The following is a 27042-nucleotide window of genomic DNA, read 5'->3' on the forward strand; positions in this document are numbered from 1 at the left end:
AGCCCGGTTTTGAAAAAGGCTCAGAAGCCGAAACATGTGTCGATCTAGAAGGGCTATGCAATACTCAGTAACCTGGAATAGCTAGGAAATAAATCCAAACAAGGAGTAAATATGTAATCTGTCTGACGCATCCTTCAGAGTATACGCTTTAAATTCATAACAGACCTAACCCAACGTTAATGGGAACCCTTTTGCCCTCTACTTACTACTCATAGCAGACAAGCCCAAACTTAACGGAACTCTTCTACCCCTTATCTGTAACTCACAACAGACCAGGCCAAAGTTAATGGGTACTCTTCTGCCCCCTTCCTGCCACTCTTAACACACCTAACAAAAGGTTATTTGGAACTTTTTGGCCCTCTACCTGCTACTCATAGCAGACATAAATCAAGGCTAATGGGACCACTTCTGCCCTAATCAGGCTACTCATTGCAGACCTCACCTAAAGTTAACATGAACTCTTCGGCCCTTTACCTGCTGCTCATAGCAGACCGTACCCAAAGCTAATGGGAACTCTTCTGCCCTACATGCTACTCATTGCAGATTTTGCCCAAAATTAGGAGGAACTCTTCTGTCCAATACACACTACTCATAGCAAACCGAACCCCGGGATAATGGGAACTCTTCTGCCCTGTACATACTCTCAGCAGACCTAAACCAAGGCTCATGGGTACTCTTCTGCAATATACATGCTACTCAAAGCAGGCCTAAACCAAGGCTCATGGGTACTCTACTGCCCTATACATTCTGCTAATTGCAGACCTGAACCAAGGCTCATGGGTACCCTTCTGCAATATACATGATACTCATAGCAGGCCTAAACCAAGGCTCATGGGTACTCTACTGCCCTATACATGCTGCTAATTGCAGACCTAAACCAAGGCTCATGGGTACTCTTCTGCAATATACATGCTACTCATAGCAGGCCTAAACCAAGGCTCATGGGAACTCTTCTGCCCTATACATGCTACTCATAGTAGACCTAAACCAAGGCTCATGGGTACTCTTCTGCCCTATACATGCTACTCATAGCAGACCTAAACCAAGGCTCATGGGTACTCTACTGCCCTATACATGCTGCTAATTGCAGACCTAAACCAAGGCTCGTGGGTACTCTACTGCCCTATACATGCTACTAATTGCAGACCTAAACCAAGGCTCGTGGGTACTCTACTGCCCTATACATGCTGCAAATTGCAGACCTAAACCAAGGCTCATGGGAACTCTTCAGCCCTATACATGCTACTCATAGCAGACCTAAACCAAGGCTCATGGGTACTCTTCTGCCCTATACATGCTGCTAATTGCAGACCTGAACCAAGGCTCATGGGTACTCTTCTGCAATATACATGATACTCATAGCAGACCTAAACCAAGGCTCATGGGTACTCTTCCTCCCTATACATGCTACTCATAGCAGACCTAAACCAAGGCTCGTGGGTACTCTACTGCCCTATACATGCTGCTAATTGCAGACCTAAAACAAGGCTCGTGGGTACTCTACTGCCCTATACATGCTGCTAATTGCAGACCTAAACCAAGGCTCGTGGGTACTCTACTGCCCTATACATGCTGCTAATTGCAGACCTAAACCAAGGCTCGTGGGTACTCTTCTACCCTCTACCTGCTACTCGTAGCAGACCTAAACCAAGGCTCGTGGGTACTCTTGTGCCCTATACATGCTACTCATAGCAGACCTAAACCAAGGCTCGTGGGTACTCTACTGCCCTATACATGCTGCTAATTGCAGACCTAAACCAAGGCTCGTGGGTACTCTTCTACCCTCTACCTGCTACTCGTAGCAGACCTAAACCAAGGCTCGTGGGTACTCTTGTGCCCTATACATGCTACTCATAGCAGACCTAAACCAAGCCTCATGGGAACTCTTCTGCCCTATACATGCTACTAATTGCAGACCTAAACCAAGGCTCATGGGAACTCTTCAGCCCTATACATGCTACTCATAGCAGACCTAAACCAAGGCTCATGGGTACTCTTCTGCCCTATACATGCTACTAATTGCAGACCTAAACCAAGGCTCATGGGAACTCTTCTGCCCTATACATGCTACTCATAGCAGACCTAAACCAAGGCTCATGGGTACTCTTCTGCCCTATACATGCTACTCATAGCAGACCTAAACCAAGGCTCAGGGGTACTCTACTGCCCTATACATGCTACTCATAGCAGACCTAAACCAGGGCTCATGGGTACTCTTGTGCCCTATACATGCTACTCATAGCAGACCTAAACCAAGGCTCATGGGTACTCTACTGCCATATACATGCTGCTAATTGCAGACCTAAACCAAGGCTCATGGGTACTCTTCTACCCTCTACCTGCTACTCATAGCAGACCTAAACCAAGGCTCATGGGTACTCTACTGCCCTATACATTCTGCTAATTGCAGACCTGAACCAAGGCTCATGGGTACTCTTCTGCAATATACATGCTACTCATAGCAGGCCTAAACCAAGGCTCATGGGTACTCTACTGCCCTATACATGCTGCTAATTGCAGACCTAAACCAAGGCTCATGGGTACTCTTCTGCAATATACATGCTACTCATAGCAGACCTAAGCCAAGGCTCATGGGTACTCTTCTGCCCTATAAATGCTACTCATAGCAGACCTAAACCAAGGCTCGTGGGAACTCTTCTGCCCTATACATGCTACTCATAGCAGACCTAAACCAAGGCTCGTGGGTACTCTACTGCCCTATACATGCTGCTAATTGCAGACCTAAACCAAGGCTCGTGGGTACTCTACTGCCCTATACATGCTGCTAATTGCAGACCTAAACCAAGGCTCGTGGGTACTCTTCTACCCTCTACCTGCTACTCATAGCAGACCTAAACCAAGGCTCGTGGGTACTCTTGTGCCCTATACATGCTACTCATAGCAGACCTAAACCAAGGCTCATGGGTACTCTTCTGCCCTATAGATGCAACTCAAAGCAGACCTAAACCAAGGCTCGTGGGTACTCTACTGCCCTATACATGCTGCTAATTGCAGACCTAAACCAAGGCTCGTGGGTACTCTACTGCCCTATACATGCTGCTAATTGCAGACCTAAACCAAGGCTCGTGGGTACTCTTCTACCCTCTACCTGCTACTCATAGCAGACCTAAACCAAGGCTCGTGGGTACTCTTGTGCCCTATACATGCTACTCATAGCTGACCTAAACCAAGGCTCATGGGTACTCTTCTGCCCTATACATGCTACTCATAGCAGACCTAAACCAAGGCTCATGGGTAGTCTTCCTCCCTATACATGCTACTCATAGCAGACCTAAACCAAGGCTCATGGGAACTCTTCTGCCCTATACATGCTACTCTTAACAGACCTAAACCAAGGCTCATGGGAACTCTTCTGCCCTATGCATGCTACTCTTAACAGACCTAAACCAAGGCTCATGGGAACTCTTCTGCCCTATGCATGCTACTCATAGCAGACCTAAACCAAGGCTCGTGGGTACTCTTCTGCCCTATACATGCTACTCATAGCAGACCTAAACCAAGGCTCGTGGGTACTCTACTGCCCTATACATGCTGCTAATTGCAGACCTAAACCAAGGCTTCTACCCTCTACCTGCTACTCATAGCAGACCTAAACCAAGGCTCATGGGTACTCTTCTGCCCTATACATGCTACTCATAGCAGACCTAAACCAAGGCTCATGGGTACTCTACTGCCCTATACCTGCTACTCATAGCAGACCTAAACCAAGGCTCATGGGTACTCTTCTGCCCTATACATGCTACTCATAGCAGACCTAAACCAAGGCTCATGGGTACTCTTCTGCCCTATACATGCTACTCATAGCAGACCTAAACCAAGGCTCATGGGAACTGCTACTAATTGCAGACCTAAACCAAGGCTCATGGGTACTCTTCTGCCCTATACATGCTACTCATAGCAGACCTAAATCAAGGCTCATGGGTACTCTACTGCCCTATACATGCTACTCATAGCAGACCTAAACCAAGGCTCATGGGTACTCTTGTGCCCTATACATGCTACTCATAGCAGACCTAAACCAAGGCTCGTGGGTACTCTACTGCCCTATACATGCTGCTAATTGCAGACCTAAACCAAGGCTCATGGGTACTCTACTGCCCTATACATGCTGCTAATTGCAGACCTAAACCAAGGCTCATGGGTACTCTTCTACCCTCTACCTGCTACTCATAGCAGGCCTAAACCAAGGCTCATGGGTAATCTACTGCCCTATACATGCTACTCATAGCAGGCCTAAACCAAGGCTCATGGGGACTCTTCTGCCCTATACATGCTACTCATAGCAGACCTAAGCCAAGGCTCATGGGTACTCTTCTGCCCTATAAATGCTACTCATAGCAGACCTAAACCAAGGCTCGTGGGAACTCTTCTGCCCTATACATGCTACTCATAGCAGACCTAAACCAAGGCTCGTGGGTACTCTACTGCCCTATACATGCTGCTAATTGCAGACCTAAACCAAGGCTCATGGGTACTCTACTGCCCTATACATACTGCTAATTGCAGACCTAAACCAAGGCTCGTGGGTACTCTACTGCCCTATACATGCTGCTAATTGCAGACCTAAACCAAGGCTCGTGGGTACTCTTCTACCCTCTACCTGCTACTCATAGCAGACCTAAACCAAGTCTCATTGGTACTCTTGTGCCCTATACATGCTACTCATAGCAGACCTAAACCAAGGCTCATGGGTACTCTTCTGCCTTATACATGCTACTCATAGCAGACCTAAACCAAGGCTCGTGGGTACTCTACTGCCCTATACATGCTGCTAATTGCAGACCTAAACCAAGGCTCGTGGGTACTCTACTGCCCTATACATGCTGCTAATTGCAGACCTAAACCAAGGCTCGTGGGTACTCTACTGCCCTATACATGCTGCTAATTGCAGACCTAAACTAAGGCTTGTGGGTACTCTTCTACCCTCTACCTGCTACTCATAGCAGACCTAAACCAAGGCTCGTGGGTACTCTTGTGCCCTATACATGCTACTCATAGCAGACCTAAACCAAGGCTCATGGGTACTCTTCTGCCCTATACATGCTACTCATAGCAGACCTAAACCAAGGCTCATGGGTACTCTTGTGCGCTATACATGCTACTCATAGCAGACCTAAACCAAGGCTCATGGGTACTCTTCTGCCCTATACATGCTACTCATAGCAGACCTAAACCAAGGCTCGTGGGTACTCTACTGCCCTATACATGCTGCTAATTGCAGACCTAAACCAAGGCTCATGGGTACTCTTCTGCAATATACATGCTACTCATAGCAGGCCTAAACCAAGGCTCATGGGAACTCTTCTGCCCTATACATGCTACTCATAGCAGACCTAAGCCAAGGCTCATGGGTACTCTTCTGCCCTATAAATGCTACTCATAGCAGACCTAAACCAAGGCTCATGGGTACTCTTCTGCCCTATACATGCTACTCATAGCAGACCTAAACCAAGGCTCATGGGTACTCTTCCTCCCTATACATGCTACTCATAGCAGACCTAAACCAAGGCTCATGGGAACTCTTCTGCCCTATACATGCTACTCTTAACAGACCTAAACCAAGGCTCATGGGAACTCTTCTGCCCTATGCATGCTACTCTTAACAGACCTAAACCAAGGCTCGTGGGAACTCTTCTGCCCTATGCATGCTACTCATAGCAGACCTAAACCAAGGCTCGTGGGTACTCTTCTGCCCTATACATGCTACTCATAGCAGACCTAAACCAAGGCTCGTGGGTACTCTTCTGCCCAATACATGCTACTCATAGCAGACCTAAACCAAGGCTCGTGGGTACTCTACTGCCCTATACATGCTGCTAATTGCAGACCTAAACCAAGGCTCGTGGGTACTCTTCTACCCTCTACCTGCTACTCATAGCAGACCTAAACCAAGGCTCATGGGTACCCTACTGCCCTATACATTCTGCTAATTGCAGACCTAAACCAAGGCTCGTGGGTACTCTTCTACCCTCTACCTGCTACTCATAGCAGACCTAAACCAAGGCTCATGGGTACTCTTCTGCCCTGTACATGCTACTCATAGCAGACCTAAACCAAGGCTCATGGGTACTCTACTGCCCTATACCTGCTACTCATAGCAGACCTAAACCAAGGCTCATGGGTACTCTTCTGCCCTATACATGCTACTCATAGCAGACCTAAACCAAGGCTCATGGGTACTCTTCTGCCCTATACATGCTACTCATAGCAGACCTAAACCAAGGCTCATGGGAACTCTTCTGCCCTATACATGCTACTAATTGCAGACCTAAACCAAGGCTCATGGGTACTCTTCTGCCCTATACATGCTACTCATAGCAGACCTAAACCAAGGCTCATGGGAACTCTTCTGCCCTATACATGCTTCTCATAGCAGACCTAAACCAAGGCTCATGGGAACTCTTCTGCCCTATACATGCTACTAATTGCAGACCTAAACCAAGGCTCATGGGTACTCTTCTGCCCTATACATGCTACTCATAGCAGACCTAAACCAAGGCTCATGGGTACTCTTCCTCCCTATACATGCTACTCATAGCAGACCTAAACCAAGGCTCATGGGAACTCTTCTGCCCTATACATGCTACTCTTAACAGACCTAAACCAAGGCTCATGGGAACTCTTCTGCCCTATGCATGCTACTCTTAACAGACCTAAACCAAGGCTCATGGGAACTCTTCTGCCCTATGCCTGCTACTCATAGCAGACCTAAACCAAGGCTCGTGGGTACTCTTCTGCCCTATACATGCTACTCATAGCAGACCTAAACCAAGGCTCGTGGGTACTCTACTGCCCTATACATGCTGCTAATTGCAGACCTAAACCAAGGCTCGTGGGTACTCTTGTGCCCTATACATGCTACTCATAGCAGACCTAAACCAAGGCTCATGGGTACTCTTCTGCCCTATACATGCTGCTAATTGCAGACCTAAACCAAGGCTCATGGGTACTCTTCTGCAATATACATGCTACTCATAGCAGGCCTAAACCAAGGCTCATGGGAACTCTTCTGCCCTATACATGCTACTCATAGCAGACCTAAACCAAGGCTCATGGGTACTCTTCTGCCCTATACATGCTACTCATAGCAGACCTAAACCAAGGCTCGTGGGAACTCTTCTGCCCTATACATGCTACTCATAGCAGACCTAAACCAAGGCTCATAGGTACTCTACTGCCCTATACATGCTGCTAATTGCAGACCTAAACCAAGGCTCGTGGGTACTCTACTGCCCTATACATGCTACTAATTGCAGACCTAAACCAAGGCTCGTGGGTACTCTACTGCCCTATACATGCTGCAAATTGCAGACCTAAACCAAGGCTCATGGGAACTCTTCTGCCCTATACATGCTACTCATAGCAGACCTAAACCAAGGCTCATGGGTACTCTTCTGCCCTATACATGCTACTAATTGCAGACCTAAACCAAGGCTCATGGGAACTCTTCTGCCCTATACATGCTACTCATAGCAGACCTAAACCAAGGCTCATGGGTACTCTTCTGCCCTATACATGCTACTCATAGCAGACCTAAACCAAGGCTCAGGGGTACTCTACTGCCCTATACATGCTACTCATAGCAGACCTAAACCAGGGCTCATGGGTACTCTTGTGCCCTATACATGCTACTAATAGCAGACCTAAACCAAGGCTCATGGGTACTCTACTGCCCTATACATGCTGCTAATTGCAGACCTAAACCAAGGCTCATGGGTACTCTTCTACCCTCTACCTGCTACTCATAGCAGACCTAAACCAAGGCTCATGGGTACTCTACTGCCCTATACATTCTGCTAATTGCAGACCTGAACCAAGGCTCATGGGTACTCTTCTGCAATATACATGCTACTCATAGCAGGCCTAAACCAAGGCTCATGGGTACTCTACTGCCCTATACATGCTGCTAATTGCAGACCTAAACCAAGGCTCATGGGTACTCTTCTGCAATATACATGCTACTCATAGCAGACCTAAGCCAAGGCTCATGGGTACTCTTCTGCCCTATAAATGCTACTCATAGCAGACCTAAACCAAGGCTCGTGGGAACTCTTCTGCCCTATACATGCTACTCATAGCAGACCTAAACCAAGGCTCGTGGGTACTCTACTGCCCTATACATGCTGCTAATTGCAGACCTAAACCAAGGCTCGTGGGTACTCTACTGCCCTATACATGCTGCTAATTGCAGACCTAAACCAAGGCTCGTGGGTACTCTTCGACCCTCTACCTGCTACTCATAGCAGACCTAAACCAAGGCTCGTGGGTACTCTTGTGCCCTATACATGCTACTCATAGCAGACCTAAACCAAGGCTCATGGGTACTCTTCTGCCCTATACATGCTACTCATAGCAGACCTAAACCAAGGCTCGTGGGTACTCTACTGCCCTATACATGCTGCTAATTGCAGACCTAAACCAAGGCTCATGGGTACTCTTCTGCCCTATACATGCTACTCATAGCAGAACTAAACCAAGGCTCATGGGAACTCTTCTGCCCTATACATGCTACTCATAGCAGACCTAAACCAAGGCTCATGGGAACTCTTCTGCCCTATACATGCTACTAATTGCAGACCTAAACCAAGGCTCATGGGTACTCTTCTGCCCTATACATGCTACTCATAGCAGACCTAAACCAAGGCTCATGGGTACTCTTCCTCCCTATACATGCTACTCATAGCAGACCTAAACCAAGGCTCATGGGAACTCTTCTGCCCTATGCATGCTACTCTTAACAGACCTAAACCAAGGCTCATGGGAACTCTTCTGCCCTATGCATGCTACTCATAGCAGACCTAAACCAAGGCTCGTGGGTACTCTTCTGCCCTATACATGCTACTCATAGCAGACCTAAACCAAGGCTCGTGGGTACTCTACTGCACTATACATGCTGCTAATTGCAGACCTAAACCAAGGCTTGTGGGTACTCTTCTACCCTCTACCTGCTACTCATAGCAGACCTAAACCAAGGCTCATGGGTACCCTACTGCCCTATACATTCTGCTAATTGCAGACCTAAACCAAGGCTCGTGGGTACTCTTGTGCCCTATACATGCTACTCATAGCAGACCTAAACCAAGGCTCATGGGTACTCTTCTGCCCTATACATGCTGCTAATTGCAGACCTAAACCAAGGCTCGTGGGTACTCTTCTACCCTCTACCTGCTACTCATAGCAGACCTAAACCAAGGCTCATTGGTACTCTTGTGCCCTATACATGCTACTCATAGCAGACCTAAACCAAGGCTCATGGGTACTCTTCTGCCCTATACATGCTACTCATAGCAGACCTAAACCAAGGCTCGTGGGTACTCTACTGCCCTATACATGCTGCTAATTGCAGACCTAAACCAAGGCTCGTGGGTACTCTACTGCCCTATACATGCTGCTAATTGCAGACCTAAACCAAGGCTCATGGGTACTCTACTGCCCTATACATGCTGCTAATTGCAGACCTAAACCAAGGCTCATGGGTACTCTTCTACCCTCTACCTGCTACTCATAGCAGGCCTAAACCAAGGCTCATGGGTACTCTACTGCCCTATACATGCTACTCATAGCAGGCCTAAACCAAGGCTCATGGGAACTCTTCTGCCCTATACATGCTACTCATAGCAGACCTAAGCCAAGGCTCGTGGGTACTCTTCTGCCCTATAAATGCTACTCATAGCAGACCTAAACCAAGGCTCGTGGGAACTCTTCTGCCCTATACATGCTACTCATAGCAGACCTAAACCAAGGCTCGTGGGTACTATACTGCCCTATACATGCTGCTAATTGCAGACCTAAACCAAGGCTCGTGGGTACTCTACTGCCCTATACATGCTGCTAATTGCAGACCTAAACCAAGGCTCGTGGGTACTCTACTGCCCTATACATGCTGCTAATTGCAGACCTAAACCAAGGCTCGTGGGTACTCTTCTACCCTCTACCTGCTACTCATAGCAGACCTAAACCAAGGCTCATTGGTACTCTTGTGCCCTATACATGCTACTCATAGCAGACGTAAACCAAGGCTCGTGGGTACTCTTCTGCCCTATACATGCTACTCATAGCAGACCTAAACCAAGGCTCGTGGGTACTCTACTGCCCTATACATGCTGCTAATTGCAGACCTAAACCAAGGCTCGTGGGTACTCTACTGCCCTATACATGCTGCTAATTGCAGACCTAAACCAAGGCTCGTGGGTACTCTACTGCCCTATACATGCTGCTAATTGCAGACCTAAACTAAGGCTCGTGGGTACTCTTCTACCCTCTACCTGCTACTCATAGCAGACCTAAACCAAGGCTCGTGGGTACTCTTGTGCCCTATACATGCTACTCATAGCAGACCTAAACCAAGGCTCATGGGTACTCTTCTGCCCTATACATGCTACTCATAGCAGACCTAAACCAAGGCTCATGGGTACTCTTGTGCGCTATACATGCTACTCATAGCAGACCTAAACCAAGGCTCGTGGGTACTCTTCTGCCCTATACATGCTACTCATAGCAGACCTAAACCAAGGCTCGTGGGTACTCTACTGCCCTATACATGCTGCTAATTGCAGACCTAAACCAAGGCTCATGGGTACTCTTCTGCAATATACATGCTACTCATAGCAGGCCTAAACCAAGGCTCATGGGAACTCTTCTGCCCTATACATGCTACTCATAGCAGACCTAAGCCAAGGCTCATGGGTACTCTTCTGCCCTATAAATGCTACTCATAGCAGACCTAAACCAAGGCTCATGGGTACTCTTCTGCCCTATACATGCTACTCATAGCAGACCTAAACCAAGGCTCATGGGAACTCTACTGCCCTATACATCCTACTCATAGCAGACCTAAACCAAGGCTCGTGGGTACTCTACTGCCCTATACATGCTGCTAATTGCAGACCTAAACCAAGGCTCGTGGGTACTCTACTGCCCTATACATGCTACTCTTAGCAGACCTAAACCAAGGCTCATGGGTACCCTACTGCCCTATACATTCTGCTAATTGCAGACCTAAACCAAGGCTCGTGGGTACTCTTCTACCCTCTACCTGCTACTCATAGCAGACCTAAACCAAGGCTCATGGGTACTCTTCTGCCCTATACATGCTACTCATAGCAGACCTAAACCAAGGCTCATGGGTACTCTTCTGCCCTATACATGCTACTCATAGCAGACCTAAACCAAGGCTCATGGGTACTCTTCTGCCCTATACATGCTACTCATAGCAGACCTAAACCAAGGCTCATGGGAACTCTTCTGCCCTATACATGCTACTAATTGCAGACCTAAACCAAGGCTCATGGGTACTCTTCTGCCCTATACATGCTACTCATAGCAGACCTAAACCAAGGCTCATGGGAACTCTTCTGCCCTATACATGCTACTCATAGCAGACCTAAACCAAGGCTCATGGGAACTCTTCTGCCCTATACATGCTACTAATTGCAGACCTAAACCAAGGCTCATGGGTACTCTTCTGCCCTATACATGCTACTCATAGCAGACCTAAACCAAGGCTCATGGGTACTCTTCCTCCCTATACATGCTACTCATAGCAGACCTAAACCAAGGCTCATGGGAACTCTTCTGCCCTATACATGCTACTCTTAACAGACCTAAACCAAGGCTCATGGGAACTCTTCTGCCATATACATGCTACTCATAGCAGACCTAAACCAAGGCTCATGGGTACTCTTCCTCCCTATACATGCTACTCATAGCAGACCTAAACCAAGGCTCATGGGTACTCTTCCTCCCTATACATGCTACTCATAGCAGACCTAAACCAAGGCTCATGGGACCTCTTCTGCCCTATGCATGCTACTCATAGCAGACCTAAACCAAGGCTCGTGGGTACTCTTCTGCCCTATACATGCTACTCATAGCAGACCTAAACCAAGGCTCGTGGGTACTCTACTGCCCTATACATGCTGCTAATTGCAGACCTAAACCAAGGCTCGTGGGTACTCTTCTACCCTCTACCTGCTACTCATAGCAGACCTAAACCAAGGCTCATGGGTACCCTACTGCCCTATACATTCTGCTAATTGCAGACCTAAACCAAGGCTCGTGGGTACTCTTGTGCCCTATACATGCTACTCATAGCAGACCTAAACCAAGGCTCATGGGTACTCTTCTGCCCTATACATGCTGCTAATTGCAGACCTAAACCAAGGCTCATGGGTACTCTACTGCCCTATACATGCTACTCATAGCAGACCTAAACCAAGGCTCATGGGTACTCTTCTGCCCTATACATGCTACTCATAGCAGGCCTAAACCAAGGCTCATGGGAACTCTCTGCCCTATACATGCTACTCATAGCAGACCTAAGCCAAGGCTCGTGGGTACTCTTCTGCCCTATAAATGCTACTCATAGCAGACCTAAACCAAGGCTCGTGGGAACTCTTCTGCCCTATACATGCTACTCATAGCAGACCTAAACCAAGGCTCGTGGGTACTCTACTGCCCTATACATGCTGCTAATTGCAGACCTAAACCAAGGCTCATGGGTACTCTTCTGCCCTATACATGCTACTCATAGCAGACCTAAACCAAGGCTCATGGGTACTCTTCCTCCCTATACATGCTACTCATAGCCGACCTAAACCAAGGCTCATGGGAACTCTTCTGCCCTATGCATGCTACTCATAGCAGACCTAAACCAAGGCTCGTGGGTACTCTTCTGCCCTATACATGCTACTCATAGCAGACCTAAACCAAGGCTCGTGGGTACTCTACTGCCCTATACATGCTGCTAATTGCAGACCTAAACCAAGGCTCGTGGGTACTCTTCTACCCTCTACCTGCTACTCATAGCAGACCTAAACCAAGGCTCATGGGTACCCTACTGCCCTATACATTCTGCTAATTGCAGACCTAAACCAAGGCTCGTGGGTACTCTTGTGCCCTATACATGCTACTCATAGCAGACCTAAACCAAGGCTCATGGGTACTCTTCTGCCCTATACATGCTGCTAATTGCAGACCTAAACCAAGGCTCGTGGGTACTCTTCTACCCTCTACCTGCTACTCATAGCAGACCTAAACCAAGGCTCATTGGTACTCTTGTGCCCTATACATGCTACTCATAGCAGACCTAAACCAAGGCTCATGGGTACTCTTCTGCCCTATACATGCTACTCATAGCAGACCTAAACCAAGGCTCGTGGGTACTCTACTGCCCTATACATGCTGCTAATTGCAGACCTAAACCAAGGCTCGTGGGTACTCTACTGCCCTATACATGCTGCTAATTGCAGACCTAAACCAAGGCTCGTGGGTACTCTACTGCCCTATACATGCTGCTAATTGCAGACCTAAACTAAGGCTCGTGGGTACTCTTCTACCCTCTACCTGCTACTCATAGCAGACCTAAACCAAGGCTCATGGGTACTCTTGTGCGCTATACATGCTACTCATAGCAGACCTAAACCAAGGCTCATGGGTACTCTTCTGCCCTATACATGCTACTCATAGCAGACCTAAACCAAGGCTCGTGGGTACTCTACTGCCCTATACATGCTGCTAATTGCAGACCTAAACCAAGGCTCATGGGTACTCTTCTGCAATATACATGCTACTCATAGCAGGCCTAAACCAAGGCTCATGGGAACTCTTCTGCCCTATACATGCTACTCATAGCAGACCTAAGCCAAGGCTCATGGGTACTCTTCTGCCCTATAAATGCTACTCATAGCAGACCTAAACCAAGGCTCGTGGGAACTCTTCTGCCCTATACATGCTACTCATAGCAGACCTAAACCAAGGCTCGTGGGTACTCTACTGCCCTATACATGCTGCTAATTGCAGACCTAAACCAAGGCTCGTGGGTACTCTACTGCCCTATACATGCTGCTAATTGCAGACCTAAACCAAGGCTCGTGGGTACTCTACTGCCCTATACATGCTGCTAATTGCAGACCTAAACCAAGGCTCGTGGGTACTCTTCTACCCTCTACCTGCTAGTCATAGCAGACCTAAACCAAGGCTCGTGGGTACTCTTGTGCCCTATACATGCTACTCATAGCAGACCTAAACCAAGGCTCATGGGTACTCTTCTGCCCTAAACATGCTACTCATAGCAGACCTAAACCAAGGCTCATGGGTACTCTTGTGCCCTATACATGCTACTCATAGCAGACCTAAACCAAGGCTCGTGGGTACTCTACTGCCCTATACATGCTGCTAATTGCAGACCTAAACCAAGGCTCATGGGTACTCTACTGCCCTATACATGCTGCTAATTGCAGACCTAAACCAAGGCTCATGGGTACTCTTCTACCCTCTACCTGCTACTCATAGCAGGCCTAAACCAAGGCTCATGGGTAATCTACTGCCCTATACATGCTACTCATAGCAGGCCTAAACCAAGGCTCATGGGAACTCTTCTGCCCTATACATGCTACTCATAGCAGACCTAAGCCAAGGCTCATGGGTACTCTTCTGCCCTATAAATGCTACTCATAGCAGACCTAAACCAAGGCTCGTGGGAACTCTTCTGCCCTATACATGCTACTCATAGCAGACCTAAACCAAGGCTCGTGGGTACTCTACTGCCCTATACATGCTGCTAATTGCAGACCTAAACCAAGGCTCATGGGTACTCTACTGCCCTATACATACTGCTAATTGCAGACCTAAACCAAGGCTCGTGGGTACTCTACTGCCCTATACATGCTGCTAATTGCAGACCTAAACCAAGGCTCGTGGGTACTCTTCTACCCTCTACCTGCTACTCATAGCAGACCTAAACCAAGTCTCATTGGTACTCTTGTGCCCTATACATGCTACTCATAGCAGACCTAAACCAAGGCTCATGGGTACTCTTCTGCCCTATACATGCTACTCATAGCAGACCTAAACCAAGGCTCGTGGGTACTGTACTGCCCTATACATGCTGCTAATTGCAGACCTAAACCAAGGCTCGTGGGTACTCTACTGCCCTATACATGCTGCTAATTGCAGACCTAAACCAAGGCTCGTGGGTACTCTACTGCCCTATACATGCTGCTAATTGCAGACCTAAACTAAGGCTTGTGGGTACTCTTCTACCCTCTACCTGCTACTCATAGCAGACCTAAACCAAGGCTCGTGGGTACTCTTGTGCCCTATACATGCTACTCATAGCAGACCTAAACCAAGGCTCATGGGTACTCTTCTGCCCTATACATGCTACTCATAGCAGACCTAAACCAAGGCTCATGGGTACTCTTGTGCGCTATACATGCTACTCATAGCAGACCTAAACCAAGGCTCATGGGTACTCTTCTGCCCTATACATGCTACTCATAGCAGACCTAAACCAAGGCTCGTGGGTACTCTACTGCCCTATACATGCTGCTAATTGCAGACCTAAACCAAGGCTCATGGGTACTCTTCTGCAATATACATGCTACTCATAGCAGGCCTAAACCAAGGCTCATGGGAACTCTTCTGCCCTATACATGCTACTCATAGCAGACCTAAGCCAAGGCTCATGGGTACTCTTCTGCCCTATAAATGCTACTCATAGCAGACCTAAACCAAGGCTCATGGGTACTCTTCTGCCCTATACATGCTACTCATAGCAGACCTAAACCAAGGCTCATGGGTACTCTTCCTCCCTATACATGCTACTCATAGCAGACCTAAACCAAGGCTCATGGGAACTCTTCTGCCCTATACATGCTACTCTTAACAGACCTAAACCAAGGCTCATGGGAACTCTTCTGCCCTATGCATGCTACTCTTAACAGACCTAAACCAAGGCTCGTGGGAACTCTTCTGCCCTATGCATGCTACTCATAGCAGACCTAAACCAAGGCTCGTGGGTACTCTTCTGCCCTATACATGCTACTCATAGCAGACCTAAACCAAGGCTCGTGGGTACTCTTCTGCCCAATACATGCTACTCATAGCAGACCTAAACCAAGGCTCGTGGGTACTCTACTGCCCTATACATGCTGCTAATTGCAGACCTAAACCAAGGCTCGTGGGTACTCTTCTACCCTCTACCTGCTACTCATAGCAGACCTAAACCAAGGCTCATGGGTACCCTACTGCCCTATACATTCTGCTAATTGCAGACCTAAACCAAGGCTCGTGGGTACTCTTCTACCCTCTACCTGCTACTCATAGCAGACCTAAACCAAGGCTCATGGGTACTCTTCTGCCCTGTACATGCTACTCATAGCAGACCTAAACCAAGGCTCATGGGTACTCTACTGCCCTATACCTGCTACTCATAGCAGACCTAAACCAAGGCTCATGGGTACTCTTCTGCCCTATACATGCTACTCATAGCAGACCTAAACCAAGGCTCATGGGTACTCTTCTGCCCTATACATGCTACTCATAGCAGACCTAAACCAAGGCTCATGGGAACTCTTCTGCCCTATACATGCTACTAATTGCAGACCTAAACCAAGGCTCATGGGTACTCTTCTGCCCTATACATGCTACTCATAGCAGACCTAAACCAAGGCTCATGGGAACTCTTCTGCCCTATACATGCTTCTCATAGCAGACCTAAACCAAGGCTCATGGGAACTCTTCTGCCCTATACATGCTACTAATTGCAGACCTAAACCAAGGCTCATGGGTACTCTTCTGCCCTATACATGCTACTCATAGCAGACCTAAACCAAGGCTCATGGGTACTCTTCCTCCCTATACATGCTACTCATAGCAGACCTAAACCAAGGCTCATGGGAACTCTTCTGCCCTATACATGCTACTCTTAACAGACCTAAACCAAGGCTCATGGGAACTCTTCTGCCCTATGCATGCTACTCTTAACAGACCTAAACCAAGGCTCATGGGAACTCTTCTGCCCTATGCATGCTACTCATAGCAGACCTAAACCAAGGCTCGTGGGTACTCTTCTGCCCTATACATGCTACTCATAGCAGACCTAAACCAAGGCTCGTGGGTACTCTACTGCCCTATACATGCTGCTAATTGCAGACCTAAACCAAGGCTCGTGGGTACTCTTCTACCCTCTACCTGTTACTCATAGCAGACCTAAACCAAGGCTCATGGGTACCCTACTGCCCTATACATTCTGCTAATTGCAGACCTAAACCAAGGCTCGTGGGTACTCTTGTGCCCTATACATGCTACTCATAGCAGACCTAAACCAAGGCTCATGGGTACTCTTCTGCCCTATACATGCTGCTAATTGCAGACCTAAACCAAGGCTCATGGGTACTCTTCTGCAATATACATGCTACTCATAGCAGGCCTAAACCAAGGCTCATGGGAACTCTTCTGCCCTATACATGCTACTCATAGCAGACCTAAACCAAGGCTCATGGGTACTCTTCTGCCCTATACATGCTACTCATAGCAGACCTAAACCAAGGCTCGTGGGAACTCTTCTGCCCTATACATGCTACTCATAGCAGACCTAAACCAAGGCTCATAGGTACTCTACTGCCCTATACATGCTGCTAATTGCAGACCTAAACCAAGGCTCGTGGGTACTCTACTGCCCTATACATGCTACTAATTGCAGACCTAAACCAAGGCTCGTGGGTACTCTACTGCCCTATACATGCTGCAAATTGCAGACCTAAACCAAGGCTCATGGGAACTCTTCTGCCCTATACATGCTACTCATAGCAGACCTAAACCAAGGCTCATGGGTACTCTTCTGCCCTATACATGCTACTAATTGCAGACCTAAACCAAGGCTCATGGGAACTCTTCTGCCCTATACATGCTACTCATAGCAGACCTAAACCAAGGCTCATGGGTACTCTTCTGCCCTATACATGCTACTCATAGCAGACCTAAACCAAGGCTCAGGGGTACTCTACTGCCCTATACATGCTACTCATAGCAGACCTAAACCAGGGCTCATGGGTACTCTTGTGCCCTATACATGCTACTCATAGCAGACCTAAACCAAGGCTCATGGGTACTCTACTGCCCTATACATGCTGCTAATTGCAGACCTAAACCAAGGCTCATGGGTACTCTTCTACCCTCTACCTGCTACTCATAGCAGACCTAAACCAAGGCTCATGGGTACTCTACTGCCCTATACATTCTGCTAATTGCAGACCTGAACCAAGGCTCATGGGTACTCTTCTGCAATATACATGCTACTCATAGCAGGCCTAAACCAAGGCTCATGGGTACTCTACTGCCCTATACATGCTGCTAATTGCAGACCTAAACCAAGGCTCATGGGTACTCTTCTGCAATATACATGCTACTCATAGCAGACCTAAGCCAAGGCTCATGGGTACTCTTCTGCCCTATAAATGCTACTCATAGCAGACCTAAACCAAGGCTCGTGGGAACTCTTCTGCCCTATACATGCTACTCATAGCAGACCTAAACCAAGGCTCGTGGGTACTCTACTGCCCTATACATGCTGCTAATTGCAGACCTAAACCAAGGCTCGTGGGTACTCTACTGCCCTATACATGCTGCTAATTGCAGACCTAAACCAAGGCTCGTGGGTACTCTTCGACCCTCTACCTGCTACTCATAGCAGACCTAAACCAAGGCTCGTGGGTACTCTTGTGCCCTATACATGCTACTCATAGCAGACCTAAACCAAGGCTCATGGGTACTCTTCTGCCCTATACATGCTACTCATAGCAGACCTAAACCAAGGCTCGTGGGTACTCTACTGCCCTATACATGCTGCTAATTGCAGACCTAAACCAAGGCTCATGGGTACTCTTCTGCCCTATACATGCTACTCATAGCAGAACTAAACCAAGGCTCATGGGAACTCTTCTGCCCTATACATGCTACTCATAGCAGACCTAAACCAAGGCTCATGGGAACTCTTCTGCCCTATACATGCTACTAATTGCAGACCTAAACCAAGGCTCATGGGTACTCTTCTGCCCTATACATGCTACTCATAGCAGACCTAAACCAAGGCTCATGGGTACTCTTCCTCCCTATACATGCTACTCATAGCAGACCTAAACCAAGGCTCATGGGAACTCTTCTGCCCTATGCATGCTACTCTTAACAGACCTAAACCAAGGCTCATGGGAACTCTTCTGCCCTATGCATGCTACTCATAGCAGACCTAAACCAAGGCTCGTGGGTACTCTTCTGCCCTATACATGCTACTCATAGCAGACCTAAACCAAGGCTCGTGGGTACTCTACTGCACTATACATGCTGCTAATTGCAGACCTAAACCAAGGCTTGTGGGTACTCTTCTACCCTCTACCTGCTACTCATAGCAGACCTAAACCAAGGCTCATGGGTACCCTACTGCCCTATACATTCTGCTAATTGCAGACCTAAACCAAGGCTCGTGGGTACTCTTGTGCCCTATACATGCTACTCATAGCAGACCTAAACCAAGGCTCATGGGTACTCTTCTGCCCTATACATGCTGCTAATTGCAGACCTAAACCAAGGCTCGTGGGTACTCTTCTACCCTCTACCTGCTACTCATAGCAGACCTAAACCAAGGCTCATTGGTACTCTTGTGCCCTATACATGCTACTCATAGCAGACCTAAACCAAGGCTCATGGGTACTCTTCTGCCCTATACATGCTACTCATAGCAGACCTAAACCAAGGCTCGTGGGTACTCTACTGCCCTATACATGCTGCTAATTGCAGACCTAAACCAAGGCTCGTGGGTACTCTACTGCCCTATACATGCTGCTAATTGCAGACCTAAACCAAGGCTCATGGGTACTCTACTGCCCTATACATGCTGCTAATTGCAGACCTAAACCAAGGCTCATGGGTACTCTTCTACCCTCTACCTGCTACTCATAGCAGGCCTAAACCAAGGCTCATGGGTACTCTACTGCCCTATACATGCTACTCATAGCAGGCCTAAACCAAGGCTCATGGGAACTCTTCTGCCCTATACATGCTACTCATAGCAGACCTAAGCCAAGGCTCGTGGGTACTCTTCTGCCCTATAAATGCTACTCATAGCAGACCTAAACCAAGGCTCGTGGGAACTCTTCTGCCCTATACATGCTACTCATAGCAGACCTAAACCAAGGCTCGTGGGTACTATACTGCCCTATACATGCTGCTAATTGCAGACCTAAACCAAGGCTCGTGGGTACTCTACTGCCCTATACATGCTGCTAATTGCAGACCTAAACCAAGGCTCGTGGGTACTCTACTGCCCTATACATGCTGCTAATTGCAGACCTAAACCAAGGCTCGTGGGTACTCTTCTACCCTCTACCTGCTACTCATAGCAGACCTAAACCAAGGCTCATTGGTACTCTTGTGCCCTATACATGCTACTCATAGCAGACGTAAACCAAGGCTCGTGGGTACTCTTCTGCCCTATACATGCTACTCATAGCAGACCTAAACCAAGGCTCGTGGGTACTCTACTGCCCTATACATGCTGCTAATTGCAGACCTAAACCAAGGCTCGTGGGTACTCTACTGCCCTATACATGCTGCTAATTGCAGACCTAAACCAAGGCTCGTGGGTACTCTACTGCCCTATACATGCTGCTAATTGCAGACCTAAACTAAGGCTCGTGGGTACTCTTCTACCCTCTACCTGCTACTCATAGCAGACCTAAACCAAGGCTCGTGGGTACTCTTGTGCCCTATACATGCTACTCATAGCAGACCTAAACCAAGGCTCATGGGTACTCTTCTGCCCTATACATGCTACTCATAGCAGACCTAAACCAAGGCTCATGGGTACTCTTGTGCGCTATACATGCTACTCATAGCAGACCTAAACCAAGGCTCGTGGGTACTCTTCTGCCCTATACATGCTACTCATAGCAGACCTAAACCAAGGCTCGTGGGTACTCTACTGCCCTATACATGCTGCTAATTGCAGACCTAAACCAAGGCTCATGGGTACTCTTCTGCAATATACATGCTACTCATAGCAGGCCTAAACCAAGGCTCATGGGAACTCTTCTGCCCTATACATGCTACTCATAGCAGACCTAAGCCAAGGCTCATGGGTACTCTTCTGCCCTATAAATGCTACTCATAGCAGACCTAAACCAAGGCTCATGGGTACTCTTCTGCCCTATACATGCTACTCATAGCAGACCTAAACCAAGGCTCATGGGAACTCTACTGCCCTATACATCCTACTCATAGCAGACCTAAACCAAGGCTCGTGGGTACTCTACTGCCCTATACATGCTGCTAATTGCAGACCTAAACCAAGGCTCGTGGGTACTCTACTGCCCTATACATGCTACTCTTAGCAGACCTAAACCAAGGCTCATGGGTACCCTACTGCCCTATACATTCTGCTAATTGCAGACCTAAACCAAGGCTCGTGGGTACTCTTCTACCCTCTACCTGCTACTCATAGCAGACCTAAACCAAGGCTCATGGGTACTCTTCTGCCCTATACATGCTACTCATAGAAGACCTAAACCAAGGCTCATGGGTACTCTTCTGCCCTATACATGCTACTCATAGCAGACCTAAACCAAGGCTCATGGGTACTCTTCTGCCCTATACATGCTACTCATAGCAGACCTAAACCAAGGCTCATGGGAACTCTTCTGCCCTATACATGCTACTAATTGCAGACCTAAACCAAGGCTCATGGGTACTCTTCTGCCCTATACATGCTACTCATAGCAGACCTAAACCAAGGCTCATGGGAACTCTTCTGCCCTATACATGCTACTCATAGCAGACCTAAACCAAGGCTCATGGGAACTCTTCTGCCCTATACATGCTACTAATTGCAGACCTAAACCAAGGCTCATGGGTACTCTTCTGCCCTATACATGCTACTCATAGCAGACCTAAACCAAGGCTCATGGGTACTCTTCCTCCCTATACATGCTACTCATAGCAGACCTAAACCAAGGCTCATGGGAACTCTTCTGCCCTATACATGCTACTCTTAACAGACCTAAACCAAGGCTCATGGGAACTCTTCTGCCATATACATGCTACTCATAGCAGACCTAAACCAAGGCTCATGGGTACTCTTCCTCCCTATACATGCTACTCATAGCAGACCTAAACCAAGGCTCATGGGTACTCTTCCTCCCTATACATGCTACTCATAGCAGACCTAAACCAAGGCTCATGGGAACTCTTCTGCCCTATGCATGCTACTCATAGCAGACCTAAACCAAGGCTCGTGGGTACTCTTCTGCCCTATACATGCTACTCATAGCAGACCTAAACCAAGGCTCGTGGGTACTCTACTGCCCTATACATGCTGCTAATTGCAGACCTAAACCAAGGCTCGTGGGTACTCTTCTACCCTCTACCTGCTACTCATAGCAGACCTAAACCAAGGCTCATGGGTACCCTACTGCCCTATACATTCTGCTAATTGCAGACCTAAACCAAGGCTCGTGGGTACTCTTGTGCCCTATACATGCTACTCATAGCAGACCTAAACCAAGGCTCATGGGTACTCTTCTGCCCTATACATGCTGCTAATTGCAGACCTAAACCAAGGCTCATGGGTACTCTACTGCCCTATACATGCTACTCATAGCAGACCTAAACCAAGGCTCATGGGTACTCTTCTGCCCTATACATGCTACTCATAGCAGGCCTAAACCAAGGCTCATGGGAACTCTCTGCCCTATACATGCTACTCATAGCAGACCTAAGCCAAGGCTCGTGGGTACTCTTCTGCCCTATAAATGCTACTCATAGCAGACCTAAACCAAGGCTCGTGGGAACTCTTCTGCCCTATACATGCTACTCATAGCAGACCTAAACCAAGGCTCGTGGGTACTCTACTGCCCTATACATGCTGCTAATTGCAGACCTAAACCAAGGCTCATGGGTACTCTTCTGCCCTATACATGCTACTCATAGCAGACCTAAACCAAGGCTCATGGGTACTCTTCCTCCCTATACATGCTACTCATAGCCGACCTAAACCAAGGCTCATGGGAACTCTTCTGCCCTATGCATGCTACTCATAGCAGACCTAAACCAAGGCTCGTGGGTACTCTTCTGCCCTATACATGCTACTCATAGCAGACCTAAACCAAGGCTCGTGGGTACTCTACTGCCCTATACATGCTGCTAATTGCAGACCTAAACCAAGGCTCGTGGGTACTCTTCTACCCTCTACCTGCTACTCATAGCAGACCTAAACCAAGGCTCATGGGTACCCTACTGCCCTATACATTCTGCTAATTGCAGACCTAAACCAAGGCTCGTGGGTACTCTTGTGCCCTATACATGCTACTCATAGCAGACCTAAACCAAGGCTCATGGGTACTCTTCTGCCCTATACATGCTGCTAATTGCAGACCTAAACCAAGGCTCGTGGGTACTCTTCTACCCTCTACCTGCTACTCATAGCAGACCTAAACCAAGGCTCATTGGTACTCTTGTGCCCTATACATGCTACTCATAGCAGACCTAAACCAAGGCTCATGGGTACTCTTCTGCCCTATACATGCTACTCATAGCAGACCTAAACCAAGGCTCGTGGGTACTCTACTGCCCTATACATGCTGCTAATTGCAGACCTAAACCAAGGCTCGTGGGTACTCTACTGCCCTATACATGCTGCTAATTGCAGACCTAAACCAAGGCTCGTGGGTACTCTACTGCCCTATACATGCTGCTAATTGCAGACCTAAACTAAGGCTCGTGGGTACTCTTCTACCCTCTACCTGCTACTCATAGCAGACCTAAACCAAGGCTCATGGGTACTCTTGTGCGCTATACATGCTACTCATAGCAGACCTAAACCAAGGCTCATGGGTACTCTTCTGCCCTATACATGCTACTCATAGCAGACCTAAACCAAGGCTCGTGGGTACTCTACTGCCCTATACATGCTGCTAATTGCAGACCTAAACCAAGGCTCATGGGTACTCTTCTGCAATATACATGCTACTCATAGCAGGCCTAAACCAAGGCTCATGGGAACTCTTCTGCCCTATACATGCTACTCATAGCAGACCTAAGCCAAGGCTCATGGGTACTCTTCTGCCCTATAAATGCTACTCATAGCAGACCTAAACCAAGGCTCGTGGGAACTCTTCTGCCCTATACATGCTACTCATAGCAGACCTAAACCAAGGCTCGTGGGTACTCTACTGCCCTATACATGCTGCTAATTGCAGACCTAAACCAAGGCTCGTGGGTACTCTACTGCCCTATACATGCTGCTAATTGCAGACCTAAACCAAGGCTCGTGGGTACTCTACTGCCCTATACATGCTGCTAATTGCAGACCTAAACCAAGGCTCGTGGGTACTCTTCTACCCTCTACCTGCTAGTCATAGCAGACCTAAACCAAGGCTCGTGGGTACTCTTGTGCCCTATACATGCTACTCATAGCAGACCTAAACCAAGGCTCATGGGTACTCTTCTGCCCTAAACATGCTACTCATAGCAGACCTAAACCAAGGCTCATGGGTACTCTACTGCCCTATACATGCTACTCATAGCAGACCTAAACCAAGGCTCGTGGGTACTCTTGTGCCCTATACATGCTACTCATAGCAGACCTGAACCAAGGCTCGTCGGTACTCTACTGCCCTATACATGCTGCTAATTGCAGACCTAAACCAAGGCTCGTGGGTACTCTACTGCCCTATACATGCTGCTAATTGCAGACCTAAACCAAGGCTCATGGGTACTCTACTGCCCTATACATGCTGCTAATTGCAGACCTATACCAAGGCTCATGGCTACTCTTCTACCCTCTACCTGCTACTCATAGCAGGCCTAAACCAAGGCTCATGGGTACTCTACTGCCCTATACATGCTACTCATAGCAGGCCTAAACCAAGGCTCATGGGAACTCTTCTGCCCTATACATGCTACTCATAGCAGACCTTAGCCAAGGCTTGTGGGTACTCTTCTGCCCTATAAATGCTACTCATAGCAGACCTAAACCAAGGCTCGTGGGAACTCTTCTGCCCTATACATGCTACTCATAGCAGACCTAAACCAAGGCTCGTGGGTACTCTACTGCCCTATACATGCTGCTAATTGCAGACCTAAACCAAGGCTCGTGGGTACTCTACTGCCCTATACATGCTGCTAATTGCAGACCTAAACCAAGGCTCGTGGGTACTCTACTGCCCTATACATGCTGCTAATTGCAGACCTAAACCAAGGCTCGTGGGTACTCTTCTACCCTCTACCTGCTACTCATAGCAGACCTAAACCAAGCCTCGTGGGTACTCTTGTGCCCTATACATGCTACTCATAGCAGACCTAAACCAAGGCTCATGGGTACTCTTCTGCCCTATACATGCTACTCATAGCAGACTTAAACCAAGGCTCGTGGGTACTCTACTGCCCTATACATGCTGCTAATTGCAGACCTAAACCAAGGCTTGTGGGTACTCTACTGCCCTATACATGCTGCTAATTGCAGACCTAACCCAAGGCTAGTGGGTACTCTACTGCCCTATACATGCTGCTAATTGCAGACCTAAACTAAGGCTCGTGGGTACTCTTCTACCCTCTACCTGCTACTCATAGCAGACCTAAACCAAGGCTCGTGGGTACTCTTGTGCCCTATACATGCTACTCATAGCAGACCTAAACCAAGGCTCATGGGTACTCTTCTGCCCTATACATGCTACTCATAGCAGACCTAAACCAAGGCTCATGGGTACTCTTGTGCCCTATACATGCTACTCATAGCAGACCTAAACCAAGGCTCATGGGTACTCTTCTGCCCTATACATGCTACTCATAGCAGACCTAAACCAAGGCTCGTGGGTACTCTACTGCCCTATACATGCTGCTAATTGCAGACCTAAACCAAGGCTCATGGGTACTCTTCTGCAATATACATGCTACTCATAGCAGGCCTAAACCAAGGCTCATGGGAACTCTTCTGCCCTATACATGCTACTCATAGCAGACCTAAGCCAAGGCTCATGGGTACTCTTCTGCCCTATAAATGCTACTCATAGCAGACCTAAACCAAGGCTCGTGGGAACTCTTCTGCCCTATACATGCTACTCATAGCAGACCTAAACCAAGGCTCGTGGGTACTCTACTGCCCTATACATGCTGGTAATTGCAGACCTAAACCAAGGCTCGTGGGTACTCTACTGCCCTATACATGCTGCTAATTGCAGACCTAAACCAAGGCTCGTGGGTACTCTACTGCCCTATACATGCTGCTAATTGCAGACCTAAACCAAGGCTCGTGGGTTCTCTTCTACCCTCTACCTGCTACTCATAGCAGACCTAAACCAAGGCTCGTGGGTACTCTTGTGCCCTATACATGCTACTCATAGCAGACCTAAACCAAGGCTCATGGGTACTCTTCTGCCCTATACATGCTACTCATAGCAGACCTAAACCAAGGCTCGTGGGTACTCTACTGCCCTATACATGCTGCTAATTGCAGACCTAAAACAAGGCTCGTGGGTACTCTACTGCCCTATACATGCTGCTAATTGCAGACCTAAACCAAGGCTCGTGGGTACTCTACTGCCCTATACATGCTGCTAATTGCAGACCTAAACCAAGGCTCGTGGGTACTCTTCTACCCTCTACCTGCTACTCATAGCAGACCTAAACCAAGGCTCGTGGGTACTCTTGTGCCCTATACATGCTACTCATAGCAGACCTAAACCAAGGCTCATGGGTACTCTTCTGCCCTATACATGCTACTCATAGCAGACCTAAACCAAGGCTCATGGGTACTCTTGTGCCCTATACATGCTACACATAGCAGACCTAAACCAAGGCTCGTGGGTACTCTTCTGCCCTATACATGCTACTCATAGCAGACCTAAACCAAGGCTCGTGGGTTCTCTTCTACCCTCTACCTGCTAGTCATAGCAGACCTAAACCAAGGCTCATGGGTACTCTTCTGCCCTATACATGCTACTCATAGCAGACCTAAACCAAGGCTCGTGGGTACTCTACTGCCCTATACATGCTGCTAATTGCAGACCTAAAACAAGGCTCGTGGGTACTCTACTGCCCTATACATGCTGCTAATTGCAGACCTAAACCAAGGCTCGTGGGTACTCTACTGCCCTATACATGCTGCTAATTGCAGACCTAAACCAAGGCTCGTGGGTACTCTTCTACCCTCTACCTGCTACTCGTAGCAGACCTAAACCAAGGCTCGTGGGT

General features: G+C 48.0%; 1 protein-coding gene across 1 annotated transcript in view; it reads left to right on the forward strand.

Annotated features, from left to right (window-relative positions):
* TM6SF2 (transmembrane 6 superfamily member 2) overlaps window positions 1-27042 on the forward strand; it is a 354704-nt gene that overhangs the window by 204022 nt on the left and 123640 nt on the right. The window lies entirely within an intron of this gene.

Source organism: Ambystoma mexicanum, chromosome 1p (assembly GCF_040938575.1).
Source record: "Ambystoma mexicanum isolate Mex_15411 chromosome 1p, UKY_AmexF1_1, whole genome shotgun sequence".
Classification (NCBI taxonomy): Eukaryota; Metazoa; Chordata; class Amphibia; order Caudata; family Ambystomatidae; genus Ambystoma; species Ambystoma mexicanum.